Source organism: Panthera uncia (assembly GCF_023721935.1).
Source record: "Panthera uncia isolate 11264 chromosome A3 unlocalized genomic scaffold, Puncia_PCG_1.0 HiC_scaffold_11, whole genome shotgun sequence".
Taxonomy (NCBI): domain Eukaryota; kingdom Metazoa; phylum Chordata; class Mammalia; order Carnivora; family Felidae; genus Panthera; species Panthera uncia.
Genome location: NW_026057578.1, coordinates 38065021 through 38084292, shown reverse-complemented (window position 1 = coordinate 38084292; position 19272 = coordinate 38065021). Strand labels below are relative to the sequence as shown.

General features: G+C 35.0%; 1 protein-coding gene across 3 annotated transcripts in view; it reads left to right on the top strand.

Annotated features, from left to right (window-relative positions):
* TASP1 (taspase 1) overlaps positions 1-19272 on the top strand; it is a 309206-nt gene that overhangs the window by 236094 nt on the left and 53840 nt on the right. The window lies entirely within an intron of this gene.

Here is a 19272-nt window from a genome sequence, read left to right as displayed (position 1 = left end):
GCCTCATGTTCTTCTTGTTCATAAAAGTTTTAGAAACAGCTGTGGCATATGATGTTTACTTGGCATTAAAGTGCCTCAATTGCAAAGCTGTAAAGTTGGGCCACCTCTTTTTTAAAGGACATAATTTATTTTGCACATTGGGAAATATAAGTAAGGAAACTTCTGATACAAACTGTCTGATAAATATTGAATCATTAACAAATCAAAGATGCATGCAGCAAATTAAGGGTACATGTCAGTTTATTGCTTATTGCTAACCCATCCAGACTGGCCTCTATATTATTCAGCAAGCCAGGAGCATCACAGGGCTTCTGTGAGTACAGCATACAAGAACATTTCATCAGACAAAGATTGACTTATATTTGTAATGGTATTGCTGAGTTCTCCTCCCCTTTGTCTTACCCTCAACTAATACAGTTTTCACACATTGTATTAGTAGGCTTATTTCATAAGAGAATGCACAGAGATTGCTTTGTTTCATAGTATATACGGAGAAGAATTATAATTGCTCACTTTAAAGGTGATTTTTGAGTTTCGAGCAACATTGCCTAATAGAATTTTCTGTGATGAGTGAAATTATTTATATTTATATTTTGTTATCCAGTGTGATAGCCACTAGTCACGTGGCTATTGAGCACCTGAAATATGGCTAGTATACCTGAGGAACAGAATTTTAAATTAGTTTAATTTAAATTACTTAGGGTTTTTTTTAATGTTTATTTATTTTTGAGAGAGAGAGAGAGAGAGAGAGAGCGAGCGCATGTGCACAAACAGGGGAGGGGCAGAGAGAGAGGGAGACATAGAATCCAAAGCAGGCTCCATGCTGTCAGCGCAAAGCCCAATGTAGGGCTCAAACCAATGAGCCGTGAGATCATGACCTGAGTTGAAGTCGGATGCTTAACTGACAGAGCTACCCGGGTGCCTCTAAATGACTTACTTTTAATTTAGATAGCCACATGTGGCAAAATAGCTACTGTATTGAACATCATGGGTTTAAAGAATGAGTGGAAAAATGGTTATTCAAATAAGTATTTTCAGAACACTCTTTTCTTCCCAATGGCAAAATAATTTCCAAATATAAATAAGCCTAATAAGCCATAAAAATGGCTTACAGCCATTTAAGTTTCTCTTACCCATGCATATTGACTCCGAGCTAAAATTGCTTTTTAATAAAAGAACAAGTAGGAGGTGGACTTCAGTATTTAAGCCAGTGTGGTGGGGGTACCATCATGTTATTTAAGTCCCTTGTGTGGAAATGTTCCAGTTATCCCTGCTGGTGGCCTCTGGAAGGCACCTTACTATTTAACATGAAATATGGGTAGTAAAGAGAGTGGAGAGTCCTGCAATGAGCCCAAAGATGTTTGGCCTCTAGTTGCATTGCTTGACATCTGGTCGATGTGGTTTTCATATTGCTGGTAAATTCTCCAGCTGGTAGTCTTGATTGGGCCAACAGATACAGCTGCTCCTCTTGCCTCACTTGTAAATTATGTTTTTGACCTTCCTTGCAGAGAGTTAATCCCTCTCCCTTTCTTCCTCCTTTGAGCCTGTGGCTACAAATGCTTTCCAGAAAAAAAAAAAAAAAAAACCCCACCCAAAACACTAATGCTTTGGCTGTTGAATTCTATTGATCAAAAAACCATCTCTTCTGTCATAAAGGCTGGAATTTTATTGTATTGCAAGTAAGACAATGTTAGAAATGAAAAGCTGGGCTCAAAAGAGAAAGGGGCAATAGCAAAGTTTGTATTCCTTTTAAGAGAGTAAGTAAGCCTTTGGCCTACCCCTCTGTTTTCCTGACTTCAATGAAAAAAATGCTGAATTAATGGTATACCCATTCAGTATGATGACTGGTTTGTAAAACATGCTCTTACATAATGTTGAGGTCCATGGTAGCAAAATAAGAAAGAAGGCATCTTTAAAAATTAAACCAAAACAAAACTCAAAAACCAAACAACAAAAAACACACACATTTTTAAATTTAAAAACTATTTCTAAAAAGTTCTTTTTTTTTTTTTTTTTTCCAATTTGGACTTATTGTTACCAACCTCAGAAACTAAACCACCTGGCTATTCAAACATTTTATTTAAGCTAGCTATGTTCAATCCAAGTTAAGTCCTTGAATTAAAGTTCACCTCAAAATCATACTGCTTTAAAAAGACTGGATAATATTGTAACCAAAATCCATATATGATTTGAATTAAATAGAAGAAGTAGTTTCTTTTACAAATTTGTTTTCTTCTCTTTTTTATAGAACATTCTTTCAATTGTATAATTTCTAAGCCTGGTAACATAAGTTAAAGAGATTTTTTTATTAAACCAAAACTAGGGCATTGATACCAGTTGGATTTAAAAATCAGATTGCCTATATCCTACCCAGATAGTGCCTAATGAATAGTTTTTAATAAACACCCTGTGTGCATGGACTACTGTAATAAAAACAGATGTTAAGACTGCATGGAACTTATTCCAGTGTAATAAGTGAAACCTAGGTTTCTTTTACTATGTAGAGGTCACTTTTTATAACAATAGTGAAAATACTGTTATAAAAAAATTCATTCTTGAGGAAGAGCAGGCTGTTTTATGATCTTAACGTGTCTCCCCACAGAATTCTTATTAGTTGCAGAGAAAAATAAATATAAATGGGGAAACCAGGCAACAACTTGACCTTGTGATCAAAATTAATGTGACTAGTGAGGGGCAGATGGACATCATGTGGCTCTGGATGTGATAACCTGAGAAAGGCACAACATCATTTTTATAGTATTCCATCTGGAAGTGCATAACCTGAATCTAAGCACAAGGAAACATCAGGCAAATCTAAAATGAGGAACATTCTATGAAAAGAGAAAAAAAGGACTATATTCTTCAAAAATGTCAGTGTCATAAAAGACAAAAGCTGAGGGAAATGCTCCAGATTAAACAATAGTAGAGTCTTGACAACTAAATGTAATACTTGATCCTAGACTGGATCCTATATGGGAAGGGGGAAATGCTATAAATGTGTTACTAGGTCAATTTACAAAATTGGAATATAAATAGAAAAAATTATATCGTTGTTAAATTTGTTACAACTGTACTGTGGTACGTAAAGAAATATTCTCACTCTTAGCAAATACAGACTAAAGTATCTAGGGATAAAGGGCCATAATATATATACTATCTTCTTGATGGTTCAGAAAAAATATGTGGATGGATGGATAGTTGGAGAGCAAATTACAAAGTAATGGAGCAAAATGTTATCAATAGGTGAATCTGGGTAAAGGATGTATGGATGTTCCTCGAACTGTTCTGTAATTTTGATATTATTTTTGCATAGACAATTTAAAATGTATTATCACTCTTGGCTATTATGGCACATTTGATTAGGTTTGAAATGAATACGTAATGGAATGATGCAGTGCCAGGAAGCTGGAGCCTGGGTTTTCCCTCCACTCTCCACACTTGGTGTGATCACTCTGCTTCTTGGGATCTCAGGAGCCTCATCTGTAAAATGAGAATAAGAGTACCTTATTATGCCTAAGTCCTTTCTGGGAGAAGGTATGATAACAACAAAGAAACAAAATCTGTCTGTGAATACAGATGACTGGACCCTATTAACTCCTTGATGTATCTATATCTGTATCTATATCTGTATCTATATCTATATCTATATCTATATCTATATCTATATCTATATCTGTCTATATATCTATATCATAGATATATTGTATATATTATAGATATTTGCATATATTATGACCCCCTAGATATTTGCATGTATTAGTACCTCTAGACACTTGCCTCCAACATGCAAAATTCTAAATTCTGCATTCCAGATTACATAAGCAGATATGATTCTCAGTAGAATTTTTGCAATCCGAATGTTGTATTTACCATGTTTTGTCTTTTTTGAAGATAGTTTCTGAGGCTTAAAAAAAAAAATAAACATCTATATAAAAGGAATAGAACATATATGGGATTTCTGAGAGTTTTTTGTTAGGCTTAATGTACCTCTCAAATAAAGTCTAGGAGGAAGACAAATACAAAATGTGAGGCAGACAAGAAGGAGTTATCAAAGGAATCGAGAAAGAAATTTCTACTCCCAGTTAGGATGAAGAAAGTCACAAGAGACTGTTGCTCCTACTCCCAACAATGAGAATGAGCTGGATAAACTATAAAATCATAAATTTAAAAAACCATCCAAAAAGCTGAATATGCTAGAAAAACCTGAATGAACTAAGTCCCAGAAAGAGACAAACCTTTTTTAGGAGAGAATAAAAACTCTTGACTGGTTTATTTCTGGCAGAACATCAGGAAGAAGAGTAAAACTGACATAGAAAAATATAAAGAGAAACCAGCCCAACTTTTAATGAACTATTTATGGCCACATGTGTGACAGCTTAAAATCCTAAGAAGCCCCAGTCACAGGGTGAGTCTCACACCCACCACCAGTTCTTCCCTATGAAGCCTTCACCAAGTGAACACACCAAAGGCTTGGAGCATGGTAAAGAACTGAGTGATTCATCAAGGTGTGTAGGATTTGCACCAAGTACATGGCAGTGGCCAAAGAAAGACTGGAGATAGAGCAAGAGAGCTGAGAGACATCTCCCTGAGGTATAGTGGCCCTTTATCAAGTGCAAGGCAATTGCAAGAGAAGGCTGGGATAAAGCAAAAGAAATGAGAAGAAACCTCCCTTATTTCTGCAAGGTGTACAGGACCTTCATCAAGGGCAAAGCAGTGTACTAATGAATGCTAGTGCCTGGGGAGCAGGGTGAAGAAATATGCTATGGCATGGAAACCTGGGGGAGATTATCAAGAGTAAAGAGATCACCTAAGCATACCAGAAATCTGGTGGTTAGGCTATAAGCAAAGAGAAATAGCCCATGATTAGAATACTGGCAGCTGGATTATAAGACATAGAGAAGTCTTCAGAGTCTAATCAGGGCTCAGATCCCAGACTTTGCTTAAGGGAGATCCCTGATCCAGACCTCAGAATATTAGCCAAGAGTGAATTGAATCTAAACCTACCACAAAGCCCAGAACCAGTTCACTAGAGATTAGACTGATTCACACTCCTAACCTGTAGGAAGAGGGTGTGCCATTTTCTTAGGATAAATAATATCCATGTTAAATATAATTTACTATTATTTTACATGCAGTGTCTATCACACAATTAAAATTGAGTCCTCTGAAGAAACAGAAAAAAATTAATGGAAACTTATCCATAGATCACCTGGATGTTGGAATTAGCAGAGAAGGATAATAAAATAATTATGATAACTACAAAAAGAAATAACAAAATGGAAATGGTATAATGGAAAAATACAACATCAGAAATAAAGTACTTATTCGATGGGCTTAACAGGAAATTGGGGTGGAAAATATGATGAGTGAACTTGAGAACCATTCAGTAGAAACTGTCCAAAGTTAAACACAAAGAAGAAAATGAATCTAAGAAACTGAAACGAGTGTCTGACCTATGGAACTATCACAAGTGGCCTAAAATGTGTGCGTTTGGACTAATATAGCTGTGAAGTTCTTATGTTAGTATTTGAATGTAGTTTGAGGTAAGTGTGCTTATTTAATTTCTAGAGCAACAAATTTAAACATAACAAAAAAGTTGTTAAAAAAATCAATGCAAGACATATAAGAAAGTATACTACAAAATATTAACCAAAAGGTTGGTAGGAAAAGAGGAACAGAAAAACATATAACATAAAACAAATGCTATAAGACTTTAGTTCAATTATAACAATAATTACATTAAATGTGAATAAACTAAACATTCAATTTAAAAGGCACAGATTTTCAGATTGAAAAAATTTCAGAAGACCCAACCATATGGTGTTTATAAGAAATAGACAAAATTAGTAGTATAAAGACTCAGACAAAATTAGTAGTGAGATTGTAGAAAAAAATGTATCTGCAAACACTAAGCATAAGAAAGTTGGTATGGTTATATTAATGTCAGGCATAGGAAACATTCTAAGGTGAGGCAGCATATTTCATATTGATAAAATGGCCAATTCATTAAAAGAAGACATAAAAATTCTAAGGATGTATGTACCGAGTAAAGGAAGTAAAAATTGAGAGAACTATAGAGAAGAAATCAACAAATCTACAGTGTAGTTGGAAATTTTAACATTCCTCTCTCAGTAATAAGTAGAATAAAAATATGAACAGCACTATGATCCAGCTTGACTTAAGCAATATTTATAGATTCCACACTCAATAAGCTATTCTTTTCAAGTTTACAAGGAATACTCACCAAAAGAAATTGGAAATTACTTCAAATAGAATGATAATGGAAATGTCTCAGAATTTATAGTATGCAATGAGAACACTAAAAGAAAAAGTGTGTCCTTAAATGCTTATAGCAGAAAATTTAAATAAATGAGTAAAATTTCCATCTTAAGAAGATTTAAGGAAAGTAAATACAAAATAATCAAGATTAAAAAGTAAAAACAGTGATGTAGAAAATAAAAAAATAGAGAAAAATCAACAAAGCCAGAAATTGGTTCTTTGAAAAAAGTTAATAAAATTGATGTAGCCTTAGAAAAAATGGTCAGGAAAGAGAGAATAGAACAAATTACCAATATCAAGGTTAAAGAGGGAATATCAATGCAGAATCATGGATCCTACAGACATTAAATGGATAATAAGGTGATACAATGAGTAACTTTATTACAATACATTCAGTAACTTAGATGAAATTCATAAATTCCTTGAAATAAAAACCCAAATTAGAAAATATAACACAGAAAATTGGAAAAAAGCATATACATATTTAAGAAATTGAATTTATCATCAAAATCTTCTCACAAGGAAAACTTCATGCCCAAAGAGGCAAGAAGAAATAGGGGCACCTGGGTGGCTCAGTTGGTTAAGCATCTAACTCTTGGTTTTGGCTCAGGTCATGATCTCGGGGATTGGTTTATAAGTTCAAGCCCCACATCGGACTACATGCTGCTGGTGTGGAGCCTGCTTGGGATTCACTCTCTCTTTCCCTTCCTCTCTCTGCTCCTCCCCCCACTCATGTGTACTGTCTCTCTCTCTCTGTCTCTGTCTCTCTCCCTCTCAAAATAAATTAACTTAAAAAAATAAAGAAATAATACAGTCTTTCACAAAATCTTTGGAAAAACAAGGCAGGGGGAATGCTTTCCAACCCATTTTATGATGTGAGGGTAATCTCCATATCAAAATTTGGCAAATATTTTACAAGCAAGGGAAACTACAGACCAATATCCCTCATAAACATAGGTGTAAGAATTCTTAATTAGTTAATTATTAATTTAGGATTAAAACTCTAAAAATATTACACACGCACACACATATATACCATAAATACACACCAAGTAAATTCTTTTTTCCAAGAGTGTAGAATAGAATTAACATTTAAGAACCAATCAATGCTGGGGTGCCTGGGTGGCTCAGTCAGTTAAGTATCTGACTCTTGGTTTCAACTCAGGTCATGATCTCATGGTTCGTGGGATCAGCCCTGTGATGGGCTCTGTGCTGACAGCACAGAGCCTGCTTGGGATTTTCTCTCTCCTCTCTCTCTGCCCCTCCCCCACGTGTGTGTGTGTGTGTGTGTGTGTGTGTGTGTGTGTGCACGCGCACGCACACATGCAAAATAAACATTTAAAAAATAACACAATGTCGATAGTTGATCCCAAAACATTTGTATATATCTATATACAAAAGAACGAAGTTGAAAACTTACTACACACTATATATAAAAATTAATTCAGAATAGATCAGAGACCAAAATGTAAGAGCTGAATCTATACATTTTTTTGAAGAAATCGGGAGTAAATCTTCATGACTTTGGATTAAGCAATTTTTTTTTCCACTGTGACTCCAAAAGCACAAGTTACAAAAGAAAAAAAAATAGATAAATAGGATGTCATCAAAATTAATAACTTTTGTGCTTCAAAGGACACCATCAAGAAAGTAAAAAGACAACCCACAGAATAGAGAAATAAATGTATTTGGCAAGGGATTTGTATTCAAAATATATGAGGAACTCTTTAAATTCAACAATAAAAAGACAAAAATGGGCAAAGGATTTAAATAGACATTTCTTTTTTTATTTTGAGACAGTGTGGTGGGGCGAGGGTCAGAAAGAGAGAGCGAGAGAGAGAGAGAGAATCCCAGCAGGCTCTGTGTGGTCAGTGCAGAGCCTGATGTGGGACTCGAACTCACAAAACTGTGAGATCGTGACCTGAGCCGAAATCAAGAGTCGGATGCTTAACTGACTAAGCCACCCAGGTGCCCCTAGACATTTCTGCAAAGGTAAATAAATAGCCAATTAGTACATGAAAAATGCTCAGCATCAGTAGTCTTTAGGGCAATGCAAATCAAAACTACAATTAGATATCACTTCACATCCACCAAGATGGGTATAATAAAAAAAATGAACAACAGCAAGTGTTAGGAATATATGTAGCCTTCATATATTGCTGGTGGGAATGGAACATGGTATATAGCCACTTTGGAAAACAGTTGGCCACTTCCTTAAAAAAATTAAACCTATCAGAGTACCGCTACTACTATTTGAAACTCTTCTGAATATTTAAACCAATATAATGAACGTGGAATCAAAACGACGTATAATTTCTGAAAAGAAAGGAACAGACAGGAAAGCACCCATATCTTTGCGATATGATGTAGACCTAGAAAATCCAAGGAGATAAACTATTAAATTCTCAGAATTATGAATTTAGGAAGAACAAGTAGAAAATAAAGATACAAAATTCAGTGTCTTCTGCTTATAGAAGCAATAAAGAAAAAAAAAATTAAACCTAGAGTTATCTAATAAACCAGCAGTTCCACTCCTAGGTATATACCCATGAGACTTGAAATGATGACCACACAAAAACTTGTGCACAAATGTTTATAGCAGCATTATTCATGATAGCTCCAAAGTGGAAACAAATATCCACCAACTGATGAATGGATAAACAGAATGTGACAGATTGTAGATTAGTGGTTTCTGGTCGGGGAGGAGAGTGTGAGAGTGCTGATGGGTAGAGGGTTTTTTGGTTTTTTGTTTTGTTTTTTTTTCTTTTTGAAGCGATTAAAGTGTTCTGGAATTGGAGCTGCACAACTTTGCAGATATACTAAAGTACTAAATTGAACACTTACTTAAAGGGTGAATTTTATGGTACATGAACAAATCATGTTCAAATATCTCAACAAATGTGTTAAAAATATCAACCAATGTTATTTACTGTATTACCAAAATAAATGAGAAAAACCCTATGATCAATCTAGATATGTGCTCATTTCAACTTCCATTCATGATAAAAATCCTTGCAATACCAGATATCTGGGAAATACCTCAATTTGTTAAAAGTCATCTCCCAAAAACCTATAGTTAAAGTCATGCTAAGTGGTGAAACAATGGACACTTTCTTTCTAACATTGAGAACAGGCAATGGGGAGATCCACTGTCATTACTTCTATTCAGTATTTTACTGGAATTCCTAACCAGTACAATAAAGCAAATAAAAGAAGTAGAAAACAAAAATTGGAAAAGTAGTAAAAACTGTAGTTATTCTCAGGTGCTATGGAATGATTCTAAGACATGATGTGCAAGACCTGTCCTCTGAAGGTAACAGTGTTGCTGAGAGAAATAAAAGAAAACCTAAGTAGGTGGAGAAATATGCATGTTCATGGATTGCAAGTCTCAATAATGTTAAGATAGTCATTCTTTCCAAATTCATCCATAGATTCAAAGCAATCCCAATAAAAATTCCACCTGTTTTTTAAATAAGGAATTGACAAGCTGGTTTCAAAATTTCTATGGAAATGCAAGGTATCTAGAATTGTAAAAATCAACTTTAGAAAAGAAGATGGAAGTTTAGAGAACTTAACTGATTTTGAGACTCCCCATAAAGCTAAAGGTAGTGTTGTCTGGTGGAAGAGACAATCCTAAATCCAATATATCAGAAGCCTTGAGATCAGCAGGAATACATCTCTCTCTTCTGCAATTTCACATTCTAAAGGAGTAAATTACCAGACTTGTTGATGTAGCAGGGTTCATAAGACACTGCGGGATTTATAAAAACATTGCCTCAGAAACTCAGGTGGAAACTTGCGTCTCGAGAAGAAACTGAATGTATCCTACAGGGAGGTCTGGAATAATCACTAGCAATTTGGCTGCTGCTGTTGTTATCAGATAAAAGAATTGTCTTTACAGTAAAGGTCCTCTAAAGTGACAAAAAATAAAGTGTACCTTCAACAACTTTATTTAATAAAATGGTCTGTAAAAAAATGAAAGAAAATTTAGATGGATACCAGTATCTTCTAATTTATGTGTCTAGGTTTGCTTCTTCAAGAAGCTTACCTAATTGTTTATCAAGTATTGCCAGTGTTGAATGGTTAAAAGCACACAATATCTGGTAACCTATCATAAGTTTTTCATAATTTCACTTGTTTTCAGTGTGTTTAGACTTGGAAAGAATTTTATTAGGCAGAATTGCTGTTGTAGGGAAATGTTCTTTTGGAAGTTATATTAAGATCAGTGAAAGAATTATTGTATTACTTCTTTTTAATCCTCTAAGATTTTTTCACTTTCACGTATAACATGCTATGTAAGTGTATCTTCTCTAAAAGATAACTGTATAACAAGGTAAGGCAGGTGACTTGGGATGTTGAGACTGGGGAGAGAATGCAAAAGACTATTTGTAATCTATATTCAGAGAAAATGTCAGAAAGTGTAAAATGGAAAATAAATTCATAGATCCACATGGATATAGCCTGGGAATAAATGTTTGATGAAAAATTGTACTTTATTATGTTTTGAGGGGTATTAAAAAGTCTTGTCCTTTGGTTTATTTTACCATTATATGGTTATGTTTACAAATCCTGGCCACCATTAACTTTTTCTAACAATGTCTGACAGCTTCGTAATATCAGCCTAGATATTTAACTAATTAAATCAGCTTATGAAGTTTTAAGAAGGTCTTCTATGCCAAGGGTTTATACCATTGTGAAAGTAAATCCTCACAAAGCTAAATAAATTCTTCCGTATACCTTTCAAAACAAACAAATCTAAAAACTTTACGTTGAGTGAATACAGCCAGACACAAAAGACTATTTTCTGAATCATTCCATTTATATAAAGTATACTAGGTGATAGAAATCCAAAAGTGGTTGCTTCAAGGAAAAAAAGCACAAGGGAATTTGAGGTGTAATAGAAATATATTTCATATGAAAATTTCCTTTTAGGTTTTGGTTTCAGTTTCATAGTTATACAGATGGTCAAAAGTCTTCAAATGCTTTACTTAACATCTATACATTTTATCATATCTAAATCAAACCTCTACTTTTTAAAAGTCTAAGGAAAGGTATTAGTGGGCCTGTCTTTAGGTGTGGTGTGATGGTAACAGGAATGGGCTTTGGAGTTAGCCAAACTTGGATTTTGATCCTGGAGCCCCTGCTTTTATAACCTGGGGCAGGTTACAACTCTGACGCTTGGCTTCCTTATATTTAAAGTGAGAATACTACTGATGCTCTCATAGATTGCTGAAAATTAACTGAATAATATAACTAAAGTGCATATAATAGAGCTACGTAAACGACACTGGGTGTTGGTGATGGTGGTTGTGTTAGGAGGAGACAGTGATAGTAGACATTGTAGACATTCTCTCAGGGCCTTCACACTGCACAGCTCCACAGCCTTCGATACACTACAGTTGTACTCCCAAAGGTGCCTTTTACATGGTCTATGACAAGAGCAGTACCTCCTGGATTTCTATCCTGCACCTCTTGTGGAGTAGTTATTCCATTTGACAAAATGTAACTCTAACTCGTAAATATAAATTGATGAATGAATTCAAAAGTCTCAGAAAAACAAAAAAAAATTGCTTGAAGTTACAAGAAAACACACACACACAGCCTCCAACCCTGTAGTTCAGGCTTATATGATAGTAATGCCTTTCAAAAAGCTGTCTGACTGGAGGCCTATCAGCTTGATAGCACCACAGACCTAAGTGTTTTATGAACTCCAAGATTTGCCTGCTGCTTTTCTGTTAAGCTCACCCAACTAAATATTTTTTCTTTTAAAATAGGGAAAAATATTGGTGACTAGCTCCTGTTGAATTTCTCTTGTGTTAACCTTGAACATACAGGCAGCCTTGTTAGATTCTACTGAGCAATAGACAGTGGAATACTTTAGGGTATATTGCCTGTGAATTCCTTAAAAGAGCTCCGTGATAGTACCCCGTGGCATTCAGTCACTGGATTTATTGGGCCATATGGGTTTATTGGACATATGTTAGATTTATGATGATCACCTAGATACAAGTTGGCCCTAGTCTAAACCAAATTTTAACTGCTTTTGGTAATTTAGCCCCCATACTGAAGGAGCCTGACAACCTAAGGAGCCTAATCCCTGACAGGAAGCCCAACTGCCTCACGATGGTAACTTAGGTACCACCAACAAGCTGTGTATGAAGAAAACATCCCAGACAGCAAAATTTGCTGAAGACACTTAGGGAACACAAGGAAAAGTGGCTAATCAGTGATTTTACTTGTACCTTTCAAGTTTGCCCAGAATTTCAAATGTAGAAAATTGTATTTCTTGTCCATGCTGCTAAGACTGCAAGGAGGATCCCATTAGGTCTGTTTAGAAAGTCCTTTAGACAAACAGGAGACGATTGTATAAAACCGAATGTGTGGAAAACAAACTTGAAGACAGAAGTCTCCTCAGCCTCCAGTTTATTTCTAAGAGTAATCGGTAATTTTTGCCTAATTAGTCTTATGACATCGATTTCTTCCAAATGGTTCATTGACATTGCTCCAAAGCAGTAAAAAGAATAAACAGCAGAAAATTCACATGTTGGCAAGAGCATAAATCTCCTCAGATGTATTAACCATATTTATCCAAATAAATCTCATTTTAATCATGGTATAGGTTAAGATCTTTGCAAAGATAAATAGATCTATTACCTAGACTTGTAAACACTGGATGTTAGTTGAAGTGAAGTGAATAAGCCTTTTTGTTGTTGTTGTTGTTATAGCAACATGGAAAATAACGAAAACATTACTTTCTCAACCTCTACATAGTTGCATAGTCATCAGTCTATGTAGTTCACATCAGGTGTGAATTGAACAGTAGACTATTATCTTGTTACCTTTTAGTACTCAACATTTTAGGTAAATATGTATACCTTCCCAAGGCAGACTGTCCACAGGACGCATAACCATGGCCTGTAACTAAGACAAGTGCCCTTGAGAATGATTGCCCTCATTACCCACAGTGAGTGAGTAATGATTGCAGAATGCTGTTTTCTTTTTTTTTGGTGAAAAAGCAGAGGACAAATGATGAAAGGAATCTTCTTTTTTTGAAAAAAAAAATTTCATTTTTAATTGGAGTATAGTGGATGTGTAATATTAACTTAGTTTTAGTTATTATGAATATTGGGCACCATAAATGTGTTACAATATTATTGATTGTACGCTCTATGCTGTACTTTTCATCCCTGTGACTTATTTATTTTGTAAATGGAAGTTTGTACCTCTCAATTCTCTTCACCTATTTTGTCCCTCCCCCCACTCCTCCCCTCTTGGCAATTACCGGTTTATTCTCTGTATTTATGAGTCTGTTTCTTTTTAGCCATTGTTATTTGCTGTTTACTTGTTCATTTGTTTTTTAGATTGTACATTATAAGTGAAATCATATGTTATTTGTCTCTGTCTGGCTCATTTCACTTGGCATAGTACCAGTAATACCCTCTAGATCCATCCATGTTGTTGTGAATGCAAGATTTCATTCGTTTTTGTGGCTGAGTAATACTCCATTGTGTATCTATACCACATCTTTTTTTTTTTTTTCATTTTTTTTTAACATTTACTTTTGAGAGACACAGAGAGACAGGGCACGAATGGGGGAGGGGCGGGGGGGGGGGGGGGGGACACAGAGAATCTGAAGCAGGCTCCAGACTCCGAGCTGTCAGCACAGAGCCCCACGTGGGGCTCGAATGCATGGACTGCGAGATCATGACCTGAGCTGGAGTTGGATGCCCAGCCAACTGAGCCACCCAGTCACCCCTATACCGCATCTTCTTTATCCATACATTTACTGATGAATACTTAGGTTGCTTCCATATCTTGGCTGTTGTAAATAACACTGCAGTAAACATAAGGTGTTTTTGTTTTCTTTCGGTAAATACCCAGAAGTGGCATTACTGGATAGTGTGGCACTTCTTTTTTTTTTTTTTTTTTTTTTTTTGAGGAACCTCTATACTGTTTATTTCATAATTGGCTATACCAGTTTACATTCGCACCAGTAATCCATGAGGGTTCTCTTTTCTCCACATCCTCATCAAGACTTGTTATTTCTTGTCTTTTTACTTTTTTTTTTAACGTTTATTTATTTTTGAGACAGGGAGAGACAGCATGAATGGGGGAGGGTCAAAGAGAGAGGGAGACACAGAATCTGAAACAGGCTCCAGGCTCCGAGCTGTCAGCACAGAGTCCGACGCGGGGCTCGAACTCACGGACCGCAAGATCATGACCTGAGCCGAAGTCGGATGCCCAACTGACTGAGCCACCCAGGCGCCCCTATTTCTTGTCTTTTTAATATTAAATATTCTAAGAGGTGGTATCTCATGGTGGTTTTGATTTGAATTTTCCTAATAGTAATGTTGAGCATCTTTTCATGTGTCTGTTGGCGATTTGTGTGTCTTCTTTGGAAAAATGTCTGTTCAGGTCTTCTCCTCATTTTTTGATCAGATTATCTGTTTTTAGTGTTGAGTTGTAGGAGTTCTTTATATATTTTGGATATTAACTTGCTATTGGATATAGCATTTGTAGCATTTTCTCCCATTCAGTAAGTTTCTTTTTTGTCTTGTTGATGGCTTTCTTCACTTGCAAAAAGCTTTTTAGTTTGATGTAATCTCAATTATTTGTTTTTGCTTTTGTTTCTCTTGCTTGAGAAGACAGACCCAGAAAAATACTGCTAAGCTTGATGCCCAAGAGATTACTGCCTATGTTTTCTTTTAGTTTTCTGGTTTCAAGTCATACATTTAGGTCTTTATTCCATTTTGAGTTTGTTTTTAGTATGGTATAAGTAGCCCATTTTTATTCTTTTGCATGCAACCATTTAGTTTTCCCAGCACTGTTTATTGAAGAGACTGTCTTTTCTCCATTGTATTCTTGCCTCCTTTGTCATAGATTAATTGACCATATATGTGTGCATTTATTACTGGGCTCTCAAGTCTGTTCCCTTGGTTTATGTGTCTTTTGTGTGTGTGTGTGTGCCAGTACTATACTGTTTTGATTGCTATATTTTTGTATTAAATCTTGAAATCTAGGATTATGATAACTCCTGCTTTGTTCTTAAGATTGGTTTGGCTATTCGGGGTCTTTTGTGGTTCCATAAATTGTTTGTTTGTTTGTTTGTTTGTTTTGTTTGTCTTATTTTTGGCTCTAGTCCTGTGAAAAACTGTTGGTACTTTGATAGGGAGTGCATTGAATCTGTAGATTGCTTTAGGTAGTATAGACGTTTGAACAATATTAATTCTTTTAGTCTATGAGCATGGTACATCTTTCCATTTGTGTCACCTTTGATTTCTTTCATCATTGTCTTATAGTTTTCAGAATATAGGTCTTTTACTTTTTTATTAATAATTATTTTTGAGTATAGTTGATATACAATGTTATAGTAGTTCCAACTGTACAATGTGGTGATTCAGTTTCTCCATACATTGTGCTCTGCTCTCCACAAGTATAGCTATCATCTGTCACTATACAACACTATTAAGATATTGTTGACTATATTTGACAATGGCTATTTTAACCAGAAGGAAAGTTTTTCAGTGTGTTGTCATTTTTGACTACTACAAAAGTCTTTAACTTCTTTGGGTAAATTTATCCCTAGGTATTATATTCTCTTTAATGCAGTTGAAAATGGGGTTGTTTTCTTTATTTCCCTTTTAGCTATTTCATTATTAGTGTATAGAAACACAACAGGTGTCCATATATCGATTTTGTATCCTGAAACTTTACTCAATTCATTTATTGGTTCTAATAGTTTTTTGGTAGTCTTTAGGATTTTAGTATTGTGTCATCTGCATATAGTGACAATTTTACTTCTTCCTTACCAATATGGATGACTTTTATTTCTTTTTTCTTGTCTGATTGCTATGACTTGGAGTTCCAGTACTATGTTGAAGAACAGTGGTAGGAGTCATATCCTTGTCTTGTTCATGATCTTAGGGGAAAGGCTTTCAGCTCTTCACCATTGAGTATGTTATTAGCTGTGGGTTTGGCATATGTGGCCTTTATTATGTGAGGATATGTTCTGTATCCACTCTGTTGAGTTTTTATCATGAGTGGATGTTGAATTTTGTCAAATGCTTTTTCTGCATCTATTGAAATGATCGTAAGATTTTTATCTTTTATTTTGTTGATGTAATGTTCACACTGATTGACTTGCATATATTGAACCATCCTTGCCTCCCTGGAATAAATACCACTTGGTTTCGATGAATGTTTTTGAATTTGGTTTGGTTATATTTTGTTGTTTAGCACTTTTACATCTTTGTTCATCAGAGATATTGGTCCCTGATTTTCTTTCGTGTGGTGTCTTTGGTTTTGTTATAAGAGTATTACTGGCCTTAGAATGAGTTTGGAAGCATTCCTTCCTCTTCTTCTTCTTCTTCTTTTTTTTTTTTTTTTTTTTTGGAATAGTTTAAAAGAATAGGTATTAACCCTTGTTTGAATGTCTGGTAGGATTCACTTGTGAAGCCATTTTGTCTTGGACTTTCATTTATTGGGAATTTCTTGATTACTGATTCAATTTCATTACTAGTAATTCATCTGTTTACATTTTCTGTTTCTTCCTGATTCAGTCTCAGAAGGTTGTATGTTTCTAGGAATGTATCCATTTCTTCTAGGTTGTCCAATTTGTTGGCGTATACTTTTATGTAGTAATCTTTTATAATTTTTTGTATTTCTGTGGTGTCAGCTGTAACTTCTCTTACATTTCTTTTTTATGTGAGTTCTCTCTCTCTCTGTCTTTGGTGACTCTGGTTTAAAGGTTTATCAATTTTATTTATCTTTTCAAAGAACTAACTCTTAGTCTCATTGATCTTTTCTTTTTTTGCCTTTGTTTTTATTTATTTCTGCTATGATCTTTATTATTTCCCTCCTTCCATTAACTTTGGGTCTTGTTTGTTCTTCTTTTTCTAGTTCCTTTAGGTGTTAAAGTTAGTTTATTTGAGATTTTTCTTGTGTCTTGAGGCATCATTCTTAATTCATGTCAACTTCCCAACTCAACACAAAGTATTGGTTTTATGATTTTAAATATTCAGTATTACCCGTTGATTTTATAAGAACTTTCATTACATTATTTTATTGGTGAGTGATGGGAGCTGGATCTACCAGGCATAGTATATGGGAGGTACTAATGACAATGACCACACAAGACTTTAGCACATGTAAGCTTTCCATGGTTACATCTTTAGTGAGTGACTCCATGTCAAGGTTGAGGGTAGAACTTTGAGTCCAGGTGGTTGTTCGGACACAACATTTTGTCCCCACTGTCTCTCCTTCCCAGATTTGAGGTCTAAAGTGGGGTTCATTTACAGATCAGCTTTTTCAAAACATTAAAATTTTTACATAAAAAATTAAGATTATACAAAATGCAAATTTTATATAACATTTTTGTGCAAGATTTCAACATTTAAATTTTACGTGAAAATATGATTTTTTTCCTTCTGATTTGTTTTATTCTCTAAGAGAAGATTTGGCAACACTGGTAACCACCCTCTTTGGTAGGACCTGCCACTCCACTTTGACAGTCCTACACTTGGCCTGCTTCACTCACAGACATTTGAGATTGACCCATGTTGTATATTTTGAACCCTAAGAAAAATCTGTCTGCTAGAATACATTTTAATTTCAGTACCACGCATTCAAAAAATATAGTTTCTGTCTTTTAAAAAACCTTCATCTTGGAGTGTCCAGTTTGTCTAATCCTAAGAATTAAATTTTTTATGATAGTTACACTGTATGATTTTCAAGTCTTGTAAGTAAAGCAGTATTGTAAATTTGTGAAAACTTATCATTTTAGTAATAACTGATTGAGACATTTGGATATGGTTGAGTTATTCTATTTATATTCCTTTCAAATACTTCTGGATGCAATAAGTGGTAGGTACTGGCGATTGACTTTTATGCTCTTGAGCTGTCATCACTGTGCTGTACACGTTTGGACTACATTGTTTGCTGTACTGTTGAAGGGGTAAAAAGGAACTTCATTTAGGATAAAGATTGTATTAACATTTTGCTATTAGGAGATGCTCAAAGTACTTTAAAACAGCTTTTTATTCACTTGAAATAGAAAATATTGTTTTAAAGGTATCTCCTATAACAGATAAAAAACCCAATAATCCCCTGATTTCTTCCATTGATAGTTCTTGTGGATATTATGATCAACATTTGAATAGTTAGAACTGCCAACTATGGGAGGCCTGGGTGGCTCAGTCAGTTGAGCATCTGACCAGCTCAGGTCATGATCTCACAGTTCCTGAGTTCGAGCCCTACATCGGGCTCACTGCTATCAACTCAGAGCCCAACTTGGACCCTCTGCACCCTCCCCTCCCCCCCCGCCCCGGCTTGTGCTTTCTCTCTCAAAAATAAATAAACATTAAAAAAAAAAAGAACTGCTAACTATACTGCTCTATTAAAAATGTTTATAATGTGGGGCACCTGGGTGGCTCAATCGGTTAAGTGTCTAACTTCCGCTCAGGTCATGATCTCACCGTTCACAAGTTTGAGCCTCGTGTCAGGCTCTGTGCGGATGGCTCAGAGCCTGGAGCTTGCTTTGGATTCTGTGTCTCCCTCTCTCTCTGCCCATCCCTTGCTCATGCTCTGTCTCTCTCTGTCTCTCAAAAATAAATAAACATTGGGAAAAAATTTTTTTAAAAATATTTATAATGTGTATTTTAAGGATAAAAATGGAAGATCTTAGCAAAACAAGCTCTTAATAGACAGTTAGTAATAAGTCCCAATAATAACTTAATAGAATATACTTCCATTCCAAATTTCTATACATTTCCAGTGCCATATGGGCAGATAGGAAGACCTGGTCTTTAATGTGATGACCCTCTTAGATACAACAAGTTCCTGAATCTAGCATTTGTGTTTATGTTTTCTTTTTTATGTTTTTGTTCTGTAAGCCATATCTGGGACAAAAGAGAAATAAGTATAACTTATAAGATCTTCACAAACGTCAAAGTGACAAAAACACATTTTTTTAAAACTTCAGTTAACCAGTATTAG